Genomic DNA, 17,898 nt, shown 5'->3' on the forward strand with positions numbered 1-17,898 from the left:
AAAAAATATTTTTCTATTACATTCTTGCATCTGTGATTATCAAACAGGCCATAGAGAACATAAAAACGTAGAAAATATTCTATAAAGATTTTTAAAACTGCCACTGGCGGCAATTTCAAATCACAAAAACGCAAATTTCGCGCATTTATAAAGTTTAAGATTTTTTAATAATTTATCTATCAATTCTAAAAATATAGAATAATTATTAAAATATAGGTGAATTCATTGGCTGTATAGCACTACAATCAGTTTTATGTCTCCGTATTAAAATTCGGAGGTTTGATTTTTTTAATGTTGGCGGAAAATATTCAAAATCGTCGCCAAAAAACCGCGAGCAATCGGAGAAAAAAGTTTTTTGACGCGCGATCGTTCGAGTGGATAAGTGAAAGTTGAACTCAAATTAACTTAAGTGTCATTTTCAAAATTGGAACCGGTTGTTCAGAAAAGCGACAAGGTTCATAAATATAATTATTTCACAAGTGATAAAGTAGGCACTAAAATTATTTTATAAATAAATACAATTATTTATTTGAAATGCAAAGTTCTTATTTGTAAATGCAGGTTACCGTGTCTGCAACACAGTATGCATCGTGTCGCAGATTAATTATCAATTAACATTCACATTGATCAATTAATTTAAGTGTCATTTTTAAAATTGGAACCGATTGTTCAAACAATCGATAAGGTTCATGAATAAAATTATTTTACAAGTGATAAAGTAGATACCAAAATTATTTCACAAATTCATAAATTATATGAAATATCAAGTTCTAAAGGCAAATTTTGTTTTAAATACTTTCTCAGCTTCACTAATGCTAAAATTATAATATCCCGTGATTATTCACAGGTCTGCGCCAGTATATAAATAAATAAGCGAACTCGAAATACAAGTTAATCAAAACATTAATTAATTACGTAAAGTAAATTCATATAATTTTTTGTTTGAAATGTCAAGTTCTCGAGGTTGATTTTTTTTATAAATACTTTCTCAGCTTCACAAATCCTAAAATTATTCACAGGTCTGCGCCTTTATATAAATAAGTAAGCGAATTCGAAATACGAGTTAATCAAAACGTTAATTAATGTGTACTTATTTAAGGAGATGGAGAGTGATTGGCCAATTATAGAATTAAAAGTGGCACGGTCTAGGATGGACGCCAACTTGAGAATGTCATTACGCAGCGTACATATCTTTATTCTGCAATTGCAATTAACTAAATTTAATTGGAGGGGAAATTATATGTCAAGTACGTTTGGTAAACGAAGAATTGTGTTATTTCACAATTTATTAATTAAAAATAAAATTTATTTATTTATTCAACAATTTTTATAGCGCCGCTTTTGTGAGATATCACCTCAGGGGCGCTTTACAGTTGATGCAGGTATTACAAAAAATATTAATATTACAAAAATAAAGTGAAGTTAAGAAGTACAGGAACAGGTGACACGAAGATAGAAGATGGAGACTCTGCAGCGAGAATCCTGGGTGGTGAAGAAACTGGACCAGCTGCTGCAGCGAAAGAGCCAACCGCGTCCACCAACAGTGCCAGTACGAGGTTTGTCATCCGTCCAGCTATGTGTCTGCTGCTAATAAAGCGCTGACACAATATCGTCACATAGATACCAGACCCTGGCAGCACCGCTGTGACGATCGACGAAGATAGAAGATGGAGACTCTGCAGCAAGAATCCTAGGTGGTGAAGAAACTGGACCAGCTGCTGCAGCGAAAGAGCCAACCGCGTCCACCAACAGTGCCAGTACGAGGTTTGTCATCCGTCCAGCTATGTGTCTGCTGCTAATAAAGCGCTGACACAATATCCTCACATAGATACCAGACCCTGGCAGCACCGCTGTGACGATCGACGAAGATAGAGGATGGAGACTCTGCAGCAAGATAGTTTATTTGCGCAACGTTCCAGAGTGGAAGACACTCTCATTATCGCCCTGGTGTAAGACCATCATTCAGAATTGAAACGTCGTTGAAATGGGTTGGGAAGGTTGGAAAGTACCTGGCATTGAGATCTCGTCACAAAACACGGCTAAAGACATTTCGAGCAATGTTTAGATTCTTATTGTTGATCTTTCACCATTTTGGAAGGTGCTATAAATATTGTATTTTTTCTAATACAGAACAAATAAATTTTAATATTGTGGAAGATGCAATTAATAATTAGTATTAACTAGCTGACTACCCGGCGTTGCTCGACTTTTCTCTACTTTAAATAAATGTAATACCTGTATATTATATATATAAACTTTCTGGAAGAAATTCTCTAAATGATTGTGAAAACCCTATCAAACTCCGTTGCTTAGTTTAAAAGAACGCGCACAAACAGACAGACGCGGATAGTGAATTTGTTTGATACTATTTAGAGATAATAGATTAAGAAGAAATCAATAATTTTCAATTTTAAACACTTTTTACTATACAAATATTATACTTTGTTAACTTTTTATAAAAAAAGTATCTAATAGAATAATATCTCCTATCTAAATTTTATTTAAGTTAAAAACAAGAGAGAATATTAATTTGGGATTCAAAGAAAGATTGATTACAAGAACTAGCGAAGCTCGATATAAATTAAATTTTGTTCGATAATTCATGACTGCCAATATGACTGCTAATAAAAAATGTAGAGAAATATCGCATCCGAATACTTAGGACGGTTTGTTTCACAATTCATCAAATTTCAAGTTTTGTCAAAGTTCTATCCAAAAATAACTTGAATAGAACACAGAACTTAACTTTAAAATTTGATGAAATCTTCAAATTCTGTGAAAAACTGAGTCTTATCTGGACTCTTGAGGACGGGTTGTTTCAGAGAACTCGAACAATTCTTCAAATTTCAAAGTCAATTTTTAAGTTCTGATATTATTTCAGTTCTGTCAAGTAACTGGCCTATAATGATATAATAACAGAACTTAAACAGGATATTCACAGAACTCGCAAACGAACGTTGAAATTTGATGAATTGTTCGAGTTCTACGAAACAACCCATTGTAATAGTCCTTTCATCAATTTCTCATATGAACCTGCTTTGCTTACGTTCGGTAGCAGATTAATCAAAGTAAATTTTCCCCAGAATATTTTCTTATATTGAGGGTGGGTTTAACATAAAATGTCTCATACACGAAATGTAGTCATGTAGTGCCAATACTGCCAATACAGATACAATCTCATCACTTCACCAGCTAATCACATCACCACCACAAAACAATGTTAATAGTAATACAAAAAAAGCGTTGGGACAAATATATTTTGACGGCCGGCATAGTCCAGTGGTAACGCATTGGACTGCCATTCCGAAGGTCGCGGGTTCGAACCCGGCGTGCGCAAATAAATTTTATTTGATTAATTTGTGTTATTTCACAATTAATAAATTAAAATAATATATAGTATATTTGCGGCACGTTCCAGAGTGGAAGATACTACCAGTATCGCCCTGGTGTAAGACCACCATTCAGAATTTAAACGTTGCTCCAAATGGCTTTAGCCGTGTTTAGTGACTAGATCTGAATAGCCAGGTACTTCCCCAACTTCCTCTTTCCCTTCCCCACTTACCTTCAGCCTCACAACATCCAATTGGGGATGCCATAGTCTCACTGGCTCCAGACGGGAGCAGTTGGGACTCTTGTGAGGTATTCACTATAAAAATAAAAATAAAATATTTTGTGAGGTGGTGGGACATTTGTAGTGTTGCTTGTTTGAGAAGTCAACATTAATCCCAAGTGTTGATGAGACCTCTAGCAGCCTCCGTGGCATCGGAACTTCGTGCGTGGTAAGGTTAATTAATGGCAAATAAACCATTTTCCTTTAAACTTTTTAAGTGAGATATTATAAAATTGAGCAAACGGCAGCCAGCCTAGAAATAATGTGAAAACTTTGTTCTCGAAGCAATTAATGTTCAAAACGAACCATTTACAGACCATCACGACTGACATTTAATCATCAATGTCAATTTTCATTATTCTCAATATAATTCCAATTACTATTCTGAAGAAATAAATTATATTGCTCATCTCAAATTAGTATAGGATTTATTGATTGTAAGGATGGTTGTTTAAGAGAACTTGAACAATTCATCGAATTTCAAAGTTGATTTTCAAGTTCTGTGAAGGTTCTATTCAAGTTCTGTTACTATTTAGGTTTTGTGAAACAACTGGCTAATAATTATATAATAAGAGAATTTGAATGTTATTTTTTATAAATAAAATTCCAATTACTATTCTGAAGAAATAAATTATATTACTCTTTTGGATTGGATTTATTTTTTGTAAAGATGGGTTGTTTCAGATAATTTGAACAATTCATCAAATTTCAAAGTTGATTTTCAAGTTATGTGAAGGTTATTTTTGTTGTTATTTCATTTTTGTGAAACAAATGGCCAATAATTTAATAATAACAGAACTTGAATAGAACCTTCACATAACTTGAAAATCAACTTCGAAATTGGATGATTTGTTCAAATTCTCTGAAACAACCTATCATAAAAATTTGTGCTACTTTAGTTCATTAAATTATGTTATAACTTCAGTTTTTAGTATTTGGTTGTTGTAATTATTTATTAATTTACTAACGCCACTTTTAGGGCCTTTTACATAATGAATAGTAAAAATGATATATTAATACAGTACATATTTATTACAGATAACTAAACTGTTTCAGTAAAAACTTTTGTGTTTGTTAAATATGTTCAATGACTCAGTATAATTTTATTTATTTTTATTTTATTTGGTACATTATTTTTTACAATTTATGTTTTCCAGTAATGTTGGCCTCACTGGGTGGCTTGCCCGTGCTGAGGCCTTCATTTTATGATATGAAAATATAATCTACATATTATTTAAAGAGAAAATAATACATTTAAAAAGAAAATAATACATTTAAAATTAAAAATACGAAATACGTAATAATACATTTAAAATTAAAAAATAATACAATGAAAATAATCTTGTGTGTTTGTGAGTGATGTGTGTTTATATTGGTTTTGTGTGTTACGTGTAGGTTTTATTTTAATTTTATGCTATGACATTTTGGTAATATTGTCTTTTTGGTTCTTTAATCCATTTTGTAATTTTGTGTGTATTTATTTTTATTTTCCTCAATTTTACTTTCAAGTTTTACACTGTTGAAAGCTTTTATAGCATGGTATTGGTAGTGTCTTTGTCCAAAGCTTGAATTTACTGTCGGAGTTTTTATGTTTTCTTTGTACACATGTCTAACTGGTCTGTTAGTGTTATTTTGTGTATGTTGAAATTTATTTTTTTTTTGTCCAAAATGTAGTTTAGTAGTGTTTTAAATTAAATTATTATTTTTTTTAATTATTTCCTCCATAAGTATTCTGGGCAATGAGGAATACATATGGTAGTTAGTACCAGAATTTCTGTACTGAAATAAATCCTGACTTCTCGTTTTATGTAGTAGATTCCGAAAGCTTATCAATGCAAGCAATTGTGGACTATCAAATGCATCATTTAGAATTTTATATAGAAATACCAAGTCAGTCAAAATCCTTCTATCAGACAATTTATATAGAAATACCAAGTCAGTCAAAATCCTTCTATCAGACAATTTATATAGAAATACCAAGTCAGTCAAAATCCTTCTATCAGACAATTTAAGAATTTTATATAGAAATACCAAGTCAGTCAAAATCCTTCTATCAGACAATTTAAGAATTTTATATAGAAATACCAAGTCAATCAAAATCCTTCTATCAGACAATTTAAGCATAATATTCAGTTAATGTAAAAAGGTGTTGCAGTTAAAAAAAATGCTGAAATACCTATTTTAAAACTAAGAATGTTTGAATTTATATTGTATTCTTTCAATAGCCTTTACATGTACAAGTATATTGTAATGTGGGTTCCAGACGGGAGAATTGTATTCAAGTTGACTTCTAACAAAGGCAAAATATAACAGTTTAATACACTTAATATTGATGAAATTTCTAGTTAACCGAGTTATAAAAACCCAACCTTTGTAAGCCCTTTTAGAGATTTGTATGTTATTTTATTTCTTTGTTACATTTAATAAATTATATAGCGCGTGGACAGATAAAACAGAAACAATAGACGATTTATTTATTGTTCCTAACCCACCTTTTTGTATGTTGTTATGTAGTTATAAAAAAATATATTTCAAATCTAGTATAAACCTTTAAAATTACTAACAACTAACAATTTATTTCTATGACACTTAGGCACACTTTACAACACATGTAAAACGTATTATTTATAGCATTTAGGCAGAACTTATGATAATACATTATGTATTAATATTTTAGTTTGAATGTAGATGAGGCTAAATTGGCAACATGTTTGTGGCAGAAATATACATAGTTATAATAAAAATATGATGATGAACGGAGAAAAATGAGTATTGCTAATTTATTATGAATCTCTACAAATTATTCGTAATCCCGTTATAGGCCCTTAACCCTTTCAGCCCCAGTGTTAATTCAAATTAACACAAACTTTGTGATTTTTTTTACCGTAACGGTGGCGATTTAGAAAAGCCATGTTTTTTTCTTATAGCTTATAATCTTTTCTGTGGCGTCTATTTTTTCCGTTCTGTTGAAATCCTTATTCCCGCCACAACAACGATAAACATTTTTACATCTGCTGATTGTAAGTTTCATCGAATTTCTGCCGTCACTGATTACTTCATTTAAGGTAAGGTATCAATATTTTCTACTCGAATTACAAATATTTTAACGCATAAAGATGTGTAATAATAACATCAGTTCAATTCACTGTTCACAGTCATTTGCCAGAATATTGAAAATGAATTTCAATGTTCATTCAAATTAATACTGGTAGTGACGAACATATTTTAGACTAGTATGACGAATTAAAAAAAATATTATCCTAGATTATTTCTTTATTTCAGAATGAATTTTAGTTAAAATGTTATTTGTTTCACACCTTAGAGATTATCACTACATTGTAAATGTGCATTTTTGACAAGAAACAGTAATTTGTATTACTTTTGTGTTGTGTTTATTTTACCTTACTATTTAAAAAATACCCTCTGATGTCCAATGTTAAGCCAAATTAACATGGAAAAATTAAAAAAAAATTATATACTAAAAATTTACAAATAATTTTCTGAGGTATTATAGAGGTGTGAAAGCGTTAACGAATGAATTCATAGGTTAAATTAAATTATTTTTTTTTAAATAAAAAAAAAACACTAATAAAAACACTAAAAATAAAAAAAACGAATATTTATTAAAAATTAATAAAATACTTCGTTTTAACCACTTTTATTGTTAAAAACCCTGAAGAAGTGAGCGTTGCTCATGAAACATGTTGGTAATAAACAATAAAAGTGGTTAAAACGAAGTATTTTATTAATTTTTAATTAAAATGGTGCCACAAAATAAGTTTGCTGAGTTAGAAGAAGGAATATTTATTATTTTACACATCGACCGGTTTCGCTTAGACGAAGCTTCATGAGGATATAATAATAACTAAATACTAAGACATAGTTGTTGGTTATATATAGGTTGACAGACAGAGGAAGAAAGAATATAATTAGACAAAGACAACATTATTTTAAAGCGATACAAAGGATAATCGATTAGTGGAAGGTAGACAACAATATACATGTAATTACAAGTAAATTTACAAACAATTAATGGTATTTAATATTATACAAATTTACAAACAATTAATTAATATTACCATTATTAGCATTAACACGTGTTCCGTTATATAAGGAATTTACTAAAATTTTATCAACAAACGGCCTGCAATCCCGTTTTAACTGATTATCAATAATTTGAAGAGATTCTTAATAAATGAACAATACTCATTTTTCCGTGTATGGTTACGGTCAAAATTTTGCGTAAAGAAAAAATCTTTTACACCGAGTGAGCGGAAAAATAAAAAAATGCCAACTACAAAGTTTACATCAAATATCTTTATTTTACCTAAAAATGAAAACCTAACCAATAAAAGTGAACCAATTTCATATTTGGCTGCTTGATGCATTTCAATAAAAAGAAAACTGTAAAGGAAAACGTACAGCACACTCCACTTTTCAACAATAGATCAGTTTATTTCGACAGGCAATGTTGAAAGAGTCAGTATTCTAGTAGTATTAAGAAACCTACATATTTTTTTGATAGATCACCAATCGCCATAGAACAGTTTTCCATACGAATTTTGAATACTCCCGTATTCAAAATTCAAAGAGAATAAATTGAAGAGAAACCTTATCCGTTGTACGTCACTTCCGCTTTCAATCGAGATATTGGAGTAGGTACTTAATACTACCTACTTACTACTCACCTGCCGCCGAAATCTCTCAATGAAGAAACCTTATCAAGGTGAAAATCTTACCTGGAACAAGAGAGAGAGAAAATATATTAGATACCATGTTATATAATCTCTAAATAGTATAAAATAAAGTGGCTTTCCGCGTCTGTTTTTGTGCGCTTAGTTCATCTAAACTACGCACCATATTTTGATAGGATTTTCACTATCATTTAGATAATTTCTTCCGGAAGGTTTATATATATAATACATGTAAATTATATTTATAGAATGTAGAGAAAAGTCAATGTTTTGTAATAAAGTCGTAAAAAAAATATGGCGCTTACATTGCTAACGCTGGCTTAACATTGTGAGATACATCAAAATAATGTACTACGGAATTGTATATCTTAAAAAAGCCTACAGAAAAGTCTGCGACGGTATGTTTCTATCTCCTAAGGATAACACCCTAGTCAGCTAGTATGGTGTACATTAATGGGGAAGCAGGAGATGTAAATGCTTGAATTACACATGCCGAGTGCTCGGCCGAGACAGTGCTTTTGGCCGTATGCACTGCTGATTCATATGGCGAGTAATTCAGGCGAAACCGTTTTTATTTCAATTTATTCTTGTGAAAACATTTAAAAACGTTTTATTTAATTTAATAAATAAAAATACATTTTTTGAAGGTTGTCATAGTTAGGAAGCCGACTTGATTCAGTGTCGCGGCCTTGTGATCTAGGAGGTTATGTTTCCATTCGGTCAGTGCGATCTGCTGAGTCAGTCAGTGAAAGTAAGAATATTCAAAATTTCACAAATTGAGAAAGTTAATATTCGCAAGTTCTGATATTATCAAAGTACTTTGAAACAACGGCTCGTGATGAAATCATAAAAGAACTTCAATCGAACTTTCACAGAAATTATATTTTAACTTTGAAATTCATACATTGTTTTTCGTGCATTTATTTTTCTCATACACAACAGCAATAAAGGTTATATTTGGAATTACTTAATTAGTGATACCTCATATTGTATTATTTAATAATTGACAACGATATTAACGATTCTTAAACAAAAATTTGAAACACAAAAGATACACGGTCCTAGGACTTGAACCCAGGACCCTCGCCTTGCCGGGGTTGGGTTCAAGTCCTAGATGTGATCGTATATTTTTATTTCAAATTTTCGTTTAAGAATCACAAATTTTGTCTTCAATAAAGACTAAAGTTGTACTAAGAAAAGATTTTCATAGATTTCCATCGTTCATAGTACCTACCTATCATAAACCCAGACAATAATTTTGTATATTTATATAATAATATTACTCATTTAATTTATTTAAATAATTCAAGCCATGTTTCCCGTCCCCACCGATTGGTACGGCCCGACCCGGTAGATAATAGTTAATGCGGTGTTTATGGCGGCATTTTCCCAGCGAGCCGTGAGCGCCGGCCGGTCACCGACTTCTACCTTCCGCCTCGCGTCATAGACCTGCCCTTCTAGGAAATATAGGATCTAAACCGCACACCGATTAGGCAAATAATATTATAAGTTGTGCTGAGCTAGGGTTGTGCCTGCGGAGGATATGTATTTTAGATGGACTGCGATAACAATCTGGCATAAACCACTATCATATCGTATGCTTCTGTTGAAGGCTTCTTACAAGGGGCATATAACTGCTGTCTTAAGATTTTCTTTATTTTATGCGCTGAATAGAAAATTCTCAAAGAAGGAATCAAATAATTATATTCTTAACGACTAGACTGATCACTGTAAATTTTTAATTTATTTGCTGTTTTCAAGTATAATTAGTAGAACTGTATTTTAATTTAAAGTTTTTCTTTTATATATTCAATTGTATTGTTATTTTTTTATATGTGAATACAGCACAGTAGTCCCAAATGCTCCCAATCGTCTGGAGCCAGTGAGACTATGCTATGCTGTGAGACTGAAGGTAGTGGGGAGGGGAAAAAGATGGGGAAGTATAAGTACCTGGCTATTTAGATCTGGTCACCAAACACGACTAAAGCCATTTCAAGCAACGTTTCAATGCTGAAGGTTGTCTGACAGCAGTGCGATTATGGCGATATTCAAATTATAAATAACAGTTTATTTATTAGCAATTTCTGCTGTGTAATTATTATTGCGCGTGACAGCAGTTTCACCTTCTGAAGGCATTATTAAAATGCCACAGACAACGTTATCGTCTGACAGTTTGCTGGTGCCTTAAGTAAGCGAAACAGCTGTCACGCTGAATAATAATTACACAGCGGAACTTGTTATCAATTTTTTTTTAAATAAATTGAATGATAATATTATTAAATAAATATAAAACAAAAAACTTTTTTTTAAATACGTTTTACAGCTCAACAATCAGAAAAGGGATTATTGCCGCGGCTCGGATTTAAATTTGTTCACATTAAGTCTAAAACACAGAGAGAAATCGATTTTTTCCCTCACGATAGCCTTATTTAAAACATCAATTTAAGAATTTTTTATCGATTTTCCTTGATAATATATCGTGACGAAGAATTTTAATTTCGATGCAAAAATATTCGGATATTCGTAATTTACTAAATTTACTAATTTACCAATAATTTGAAGAGATTCTTAATAAATTAGCAATAGTAATTTATTCTCCGCGAAAAACAGTGTTTTTTTTCAATTAAAAAAATATAAATATTTCACTTTCTAACTACATAAATAAAAGCTATATAATCTAAATACAACTAACAATAATAATTTTACATGAAATCTCATCATAAAAACCATTAAAGGATACTATAATTGTTACGATTGAACAGTTTTTCTTAAATTTACTTATTCAATTCTCCGTTTTGAGGCTATCGGGAAGGAGATTGTAAATATGTGTACCCTCATGACCTCTGCTTCTCCTTAGCACTTTCAGTCTATAGTTGCATTTACTAAATTGTTGCAAATATTTTCATCCTTGATAATTCTTTATTTTACTTTTCATACAAAAAGGGCTCAATGAACAACGCACGAGTAAATTATTGTGTTTCCCATTTAGGGTCCTTCGGCGGATGCATTTTATCCAAATTAGCCAACTCAATAAACTAGAACTAACAACATAAATAATATAACCACTTCCGCCTCGCTAAAACCTATATCCTTAACTCCTTGGCGAAAGCATGTTAACAGCATTTTAAACTAATCTCAATGAATTGAACCGCCCATTGTCTGTTCTACATGTGATCACCTCTACTCTCCAATGAGTTATTTGGCAGCTGTAATTCGGCCTTAACGTTGTAAAAATGTATGACCATGGGTAAATACGCTTCCGAAAAGTTAGATTAGGATTGGGTCATTTTTGACTGGTAAAAGCAAAATGTTATAGAACGCTGTAACATTTATTAGTATAACTTGAACGTGTGGGCTAATCTTAACACATTGTTCAATAAAACCCAAGTGTTAACACGATTCCTGTTCCTTAGTTTCACGTGGGAATTAATTAACAAATTTCGCACTTGTATCTGCTACGGTAAAACGGGATACTCCGTATTACGAAATTGAAATAAGTTAATCTATACATTCCCAAGAGGATGATGATACCATAACAAATACGCGAAATAATTTGAATTCGTGTTTTACAAAATAAATTGTTCCGCATTTATATTGTAGAACTCAAATAGGATTATTTAAATTGTGTAATTATTTTTTATCAAACACGATTTTTCAATTTATTTAAATAGGAGTGTGTTTAAGCGTGACAGAAAACGGCATTACTTGAAAAAATAAATTTACCTAGCAGAATTTTAGAAATCAATTTGTATTAACATATTATCTAATGATTTGAAAAATGGCTAACTTATAGTACATTATTTTCCTACTGATTTCCGTATTATAATTTTAATTCGCACGATAGCTTGTAGTTAGTCATGCTATAGAAATTTAAAGATTTTCATTAGAAGGCATTTAGCTAATATAAAGATGTTCATTAGAAGGTATTTTAATACAAAGATGTTCACCGGAAGGTAAGCTAGCTAATATAAATGTGTTCGTTAGAAGGCATTTAGCTAATATAAAGATTATCATTACAATGTATTAATCTAATATAAATATGTTCATTAGAAGGCATTTGGCTAATATAAAGATGTACATTAGAATAAACTTAACAGGTATAAAGATGTTCATTAGAATGTTCCTAACCAGTGGAAGGATGTTCATTAAAATGTAATTAGCTAGTATAAAGATGTTCATTAGAATGTCCTTAACTAGTATAAAGATGTTCATTACAATGTAATTAGCTAGTATAAAGATGTTCATTAGAATGTTCTTAACTAGTATAAAGATGTTCATTACAATCTAATTAGCTAGTATAAAGGTGTTCATTAGAACTATTAAATATAACTACTAATACTATTATCTCTATATTACACTTTTTTTCCATTTAGCTATGCAATTTTGAAATAAATAATAGAAACATATATTTGTGTTAGGTTAGGTTAGGTTATCAATCAATTAATCAGTAAAAAAATGCATCAAATTAATCAATTAAAAATACAGCTCTACTAAGAGCTGCATTTTTGATTTTTCTACGATTTATACCTTAGATCTTTGATTGAATCGAATTCGTTATAATATTTTGTGCAAGAATTTGGTCGTTATGTAGTCGTTTCTATAATATTTTACTTACTTTAATCAATCGATTGTACATTCAATTTTAAAACATGCACGTAGACAATCCACCAAAATAAATCAAAGTGAAAATCATGTCTTACTGTCGGTAAAGCCTTAAGTTTTGACAATGCGATTTTTTAAACAAAATGCATTGTGAACTGTCATTTTATGGCCGTCTGAAACGACAATGTCGGTGAACTTCATGACTTGAATTTGAGTTTAGCAGGAAATGCATACAAGGAGTTGAAGTTGTCACAAGAAAGATAATAAATCGATTCCGAATAGACGTCTCAATAAGTTATCCAGGTAAGTAAAGATCAAGGTGTTATTAAAATTCAATTTAAAAAATCAGGCACGTGGAGTTTTTTATAGACGTCTGTTGTCTACCATACCTTTTACAGGTGTATTTTCAACATTACGTAAGAATCGTTGTAATATCCAGTGTTAAGGATATAGGTTTTAGCGAGGCGGAAGTGGTCATATGTCATATATTTATGTTGTTAGTTCTAGTTTATTGAGTTGGCTAATTTGGATAAAATGCATCCGCCGAAGGACCCTAAATGGGAAATACAATAATTTACTCGCACGTTTTTCATTGAGCCCTTTTTTGCAAGCACGCAAAGTAACATAAAGAATTATCAAGGATGAAAATATTTGCAATTTAGTAAATGCAACTATAAAGACTGAAAGTGCTAAGGAGAAGCATAGGTCATGAGGGTACTCATATTTACAATATCCTTCCCGATAGCCTCAAAACGGAGAATTGAATAAGTAAATTTAAGAAAAACTCTTCAATCGTAACAATTATATTATCCTTAAATGATTTTTATGATGAGATTTCATGAAAAATTATTATTGTTAGTTGTATTTAGAATATATAGCTTTTATTTATGTAGTTAGAAAGTGAAATATTTATATTTCTTTAATTGAAAAAAAAACACTGTTTTTAACGGAGAATAAATTACTATTGCTAACTAATTAAGAATCTCTTCCGATAATTGGTAAATTAGAAAATTAACTAACTAACTAACCATCACGCCGTTTCGTCTGTAAATAATCGTCTCGTAAATAATTAATATATTAATCACGACATCCGAACATGTGTTCATTAAAATCCGAATATTTTTTAATTGAAATGAAAAAATTTTCTATCGTTATGATATATCATCAAGGCAAACCGATAAAACATTCTTAAATTGTTGTTTTATTAACAAGGCCATCGTGAGGGAAAAAATCAATTTCTCTCAACAAATTTAAATCCGAGCCGCGGCAATAATCCCTTTTATGATTTTTGAGCTGAAAAACGTATTTTAAAAACAGTTTTTCTTTTTATATTTATTTAATAATGTATTCATATAAAATATTAAATTTATTAAAAAAATATATATATATATATAAAAACAAGTTCGTCTGTGTAATTATTATTATGCGTAACAGCAGTTTCGCCTTCTGAAGGTATTATTAAACTGTCATAAAATACATTATCAACTGACTCGCACTGCTGTAAGACCACCTTCAATATTGAAACGTTGCTTGAAATTTATTTAGCCGTGTTTGGTGACCAGATCAAAATAGTCAGGTACTTACACTTCCTCATCTCTTTCCCCTCCCCACCACTACCTTAGCCTCATATATAACAACATACCATAGTCTCACTGGCTTCAGACGATTGGGAGCAGTCGGGACTACTGTGCCGTATTCACAAATAAAAAAGAATAACAATACAATTGAATATATAAAAGAAAAACTTCAAATTAAAAAAAACAGTTCTACAAATTAAACTTGAAAACATAAAATAAGTTAAAAATTTACATTGATTAGTTTAGTCGTTAACAATATCATTATTTGGTTCCTTCTTTAAGATTTTTTTATTCAGCGCATGCACCTTGAAAGGAACCTTCAACAGAAGCATACGGTATGCTAGAGGTTTATGCGAGATGTTGAATAATATATATATCGATCGCAGTCCATCTAAAATACATATCCTCCGCAGGCACAACCCTAGCTCAGCACAACTTATAATATTATTTGCCTAATCGGTGTGCGGTTTAGATCCTATATTTCCTAGAAGGGCAGGTCTATGGCGCGAGGCGGAAGGTAGAAGTCGGTGACCGGCCGGCGCTCACGGCTCGCTGGGAAAATGCCGCCATAAACACCGCATTAACTATTATCTACCGGGTCGGGCCGTACCAATCGGTGGGGACGGGAAACATGGCTTGAATTATTTAAGTAAACCTATTTTATTATTATATATACAAATTTATTGACCAGGTTTATATTATGTAGGTACTACGAACGAGGAAAATAGTATAACATTAAATTATCATGAAATAAGGATTATTTTGTTAGTACTACTTTAAGGCGATGCCATACGTAGTAATGCAAAATCATGTGTTTTTGGTTTGAAAATTTGGTCGCCTAGAAATGTTTCAGATGCTTTAATTAAATACTGCGAGTAGAATACATCTTGGCCTTTGAAATAATCGAGTATTTTTTAGAAATATTTTTATAAGCCCAGAAAAAATAGTGTAAAGACCTATGAAAACTGATTTAAAGTTCAAAATCTCATACTTACGAACCCATTTTCGGTTACGATTTTATTGTATAATGTGGAAAATTAAGTTACTTATAAAATGATCGAAAAAAAATTAAATATTTATGCCTGAACTTCCACAAAATAAAATAAAAGGCACTTTTTGGCCATGTTTTTTTCTTGCATAATCAAAACAGGCGGATGGTGTTAAGCGGGAATTTAAACCTTATCGCCATCTACGTAAGGGTTGGTATTGATAGCGGCTCAATTTAAAATATTACACGACGTAGTGCATCGCCTTAATCTTTATTGAAGACAAAATTTGCGATTAACTAACTAAACTAAACTAACCTAACCTAACAAAATGAAAACTTGAAAGTTAAGAGAAAAATAAATGCATGGAAAACAATGTGTGCAATAAAAAAATGTTATTTAGTGCGTATATTAATTCTATTATTTTTGGGGTATTATGCCCTTTGCGCTATCTCTTTCTTTAGCCAACGTTTCGGAGAGCAATAATCGTTACGGCAGGACCCCTTCTAAAGATCATAAATTCGCAGAATTATAAATAAATAATAACGTACATTAAGCGGAAGATAAGTAACAGGTTTTACGTAATTATTCTCGGGGTGATCAGACTTCATGATAATTTTAATATAATTGGGGGATTTGGAATAAAAAAGAGGATGTAATAAAAATATTGCACATTCGGATAAACACGTTAAAGGGGGGACTCGATTACTTTGCGAATTTAGGGCTAATGAATGAAGTGTCAGTTAGTTATGTATGTGAGACATCTGAAAGTAAATTAAATTAGGTTTGAATCGTCATTATTGCCATAGATAAATATTTGAAACTCGCAGAATTCCAAAGAAATCAGTTTTCTGTTACAGTGCGGGCAAACCGGGCATTTATTTTATTTCTAGTTTTTTACTACACAATTTTATTTACCCGCCTCAATAGACAAAGTCTGTTCTGACCATATAATGGTAGTCTGTTCTGAATAAATAAATACTTTAAAAATAAACTATATCTATATATAAGATGGTCAATAACGCTCTCATGTTTTATTGTTCGTAATAAACATATATTTTGAAAGATAGTCAAATACGCTCTCATGTTTTATTGTTCGTAATAAACATATATTTTGAAAGATGGTCAAATACGCTCTCGTATTTTATTGTTCGTAATAAATATATATTTTGAAAGATGGTCAAATACGCTCTCATGTTTTATTGTTCGTAATAAACATATATTTTGAAAGATGGTGACATAAGCTCTCATGTTTTATTGTTCGTAATAAACATTTATTTTGAAAGATGATGAAATACGCTCTCGTGTTTTATTGTTCGTAATAAACATATATTTTGAAAGATGGTCAAATACGCTCTCATGTTTTATTGTTCTTAATAAACATATGTTTTGAAAGATATACGATCTCATGTTTTATTGTTCGTACTAAACATATATTTTATGAAATAAATACAAACGTTACCGTCACATCACTTTTTTGAATATAAAGCATTATATTTTATCTTTCTAACAGCTTTTGATAATATTTCTCACCACAACAGTAAGGAAGACACAAGTTTTTCTGTGAGACTGGAATTCACATGGAGATTTAAAAATCTCCATGTGAATTCTTTGAGATTTAAATCCTTCTTTATTCAAGAAATATTTTATCCGAAGCTTTGGGTCTGGAAAAACGAGATCTTGATCTCCAAAAACGTATCTAATCTAGGTATCTAATCTAACGTCATCAAATATCGTTTTAGAATGTTGCCAGTAGTAAATAGATGTTTCCAGGAATGCTTAATTCGGATATTTATGTAAGGCGGGCTATTCCAGGAATGCCTTTAAATCGCATTCAGCAGTTTGAACTGGATCCTTTCAAAATACTTGAGTCAGTGAACATTTCGAGGATCGTCTGAAATGGCGAATATTTTAATATAGTATTATATACCACCCTAAATATATAATTAACTTAACAACTCTTCACACCAGCCATCAAATTCTTGCAAAAGTATTAAAAATTATAAGATTTAACCCGTAGTGTGCCAAGAATACCATCGTGGATTTCTGACGTTTGCACCCACAGTGTGCCGACGAGTCCACAGTGGATTCGTTAGTAGTTCAGCGCACTTGCCCTGGTTATATTGAATTAAGGAAAATATTGGCTATAATGACAAGCAAATAAAGTATCGTAGTATTATTCTAGAAGCGTTTCGTCTACAATAATATTAGTGCAAATAAATTCATTTTATTTATGAATTTTCATTTTTATGAAAGTGGAAATAAATTCAGATTTTTAAAGCTGTATTTATTTACAGAAAAGCCTAATAATATTTTCAATTGTGGAGATCACTTATGAAAAGTAATTATTTTATATATTGTTTATGATTGTACGACAGATTTTTCATATAATTACCGTACAATCTTCTCATTCTGAAACTTAAAATCTG

At 31.0% G+C, this 17,898-nt stretch overlaps 1 protein-coding gene across 3 annotated transcripts in view; it reads right to left on the minus strand.

Moving 5' to 3' along the window:
* The window catches only part of LOC149417887 (uncharacterized), a 428,973-nt gene that overhangs the window by 152,566 nt on the left and 258,509 nt on the right, over positions 1 to 17,898 (minus strand). The gene's annotated exons all lie outside the window — the stretch shown is intronic.

Source organism: Hesperophylax consimilis, chromosome 14, assembly GCF_061612785.1.
Source record: "Hesperophylax consimilis isolate HC1 chromosome 14, BYU_Hcon_1.0, whole genome shotgun sequence".
Classification (NCBI taxonomy): Eukaryota; Metazoa; Arthropoda; class Insecta; order Trichoptera; family Limnephilidae; genus Hesperophylax; species Hesperophylax consimilis.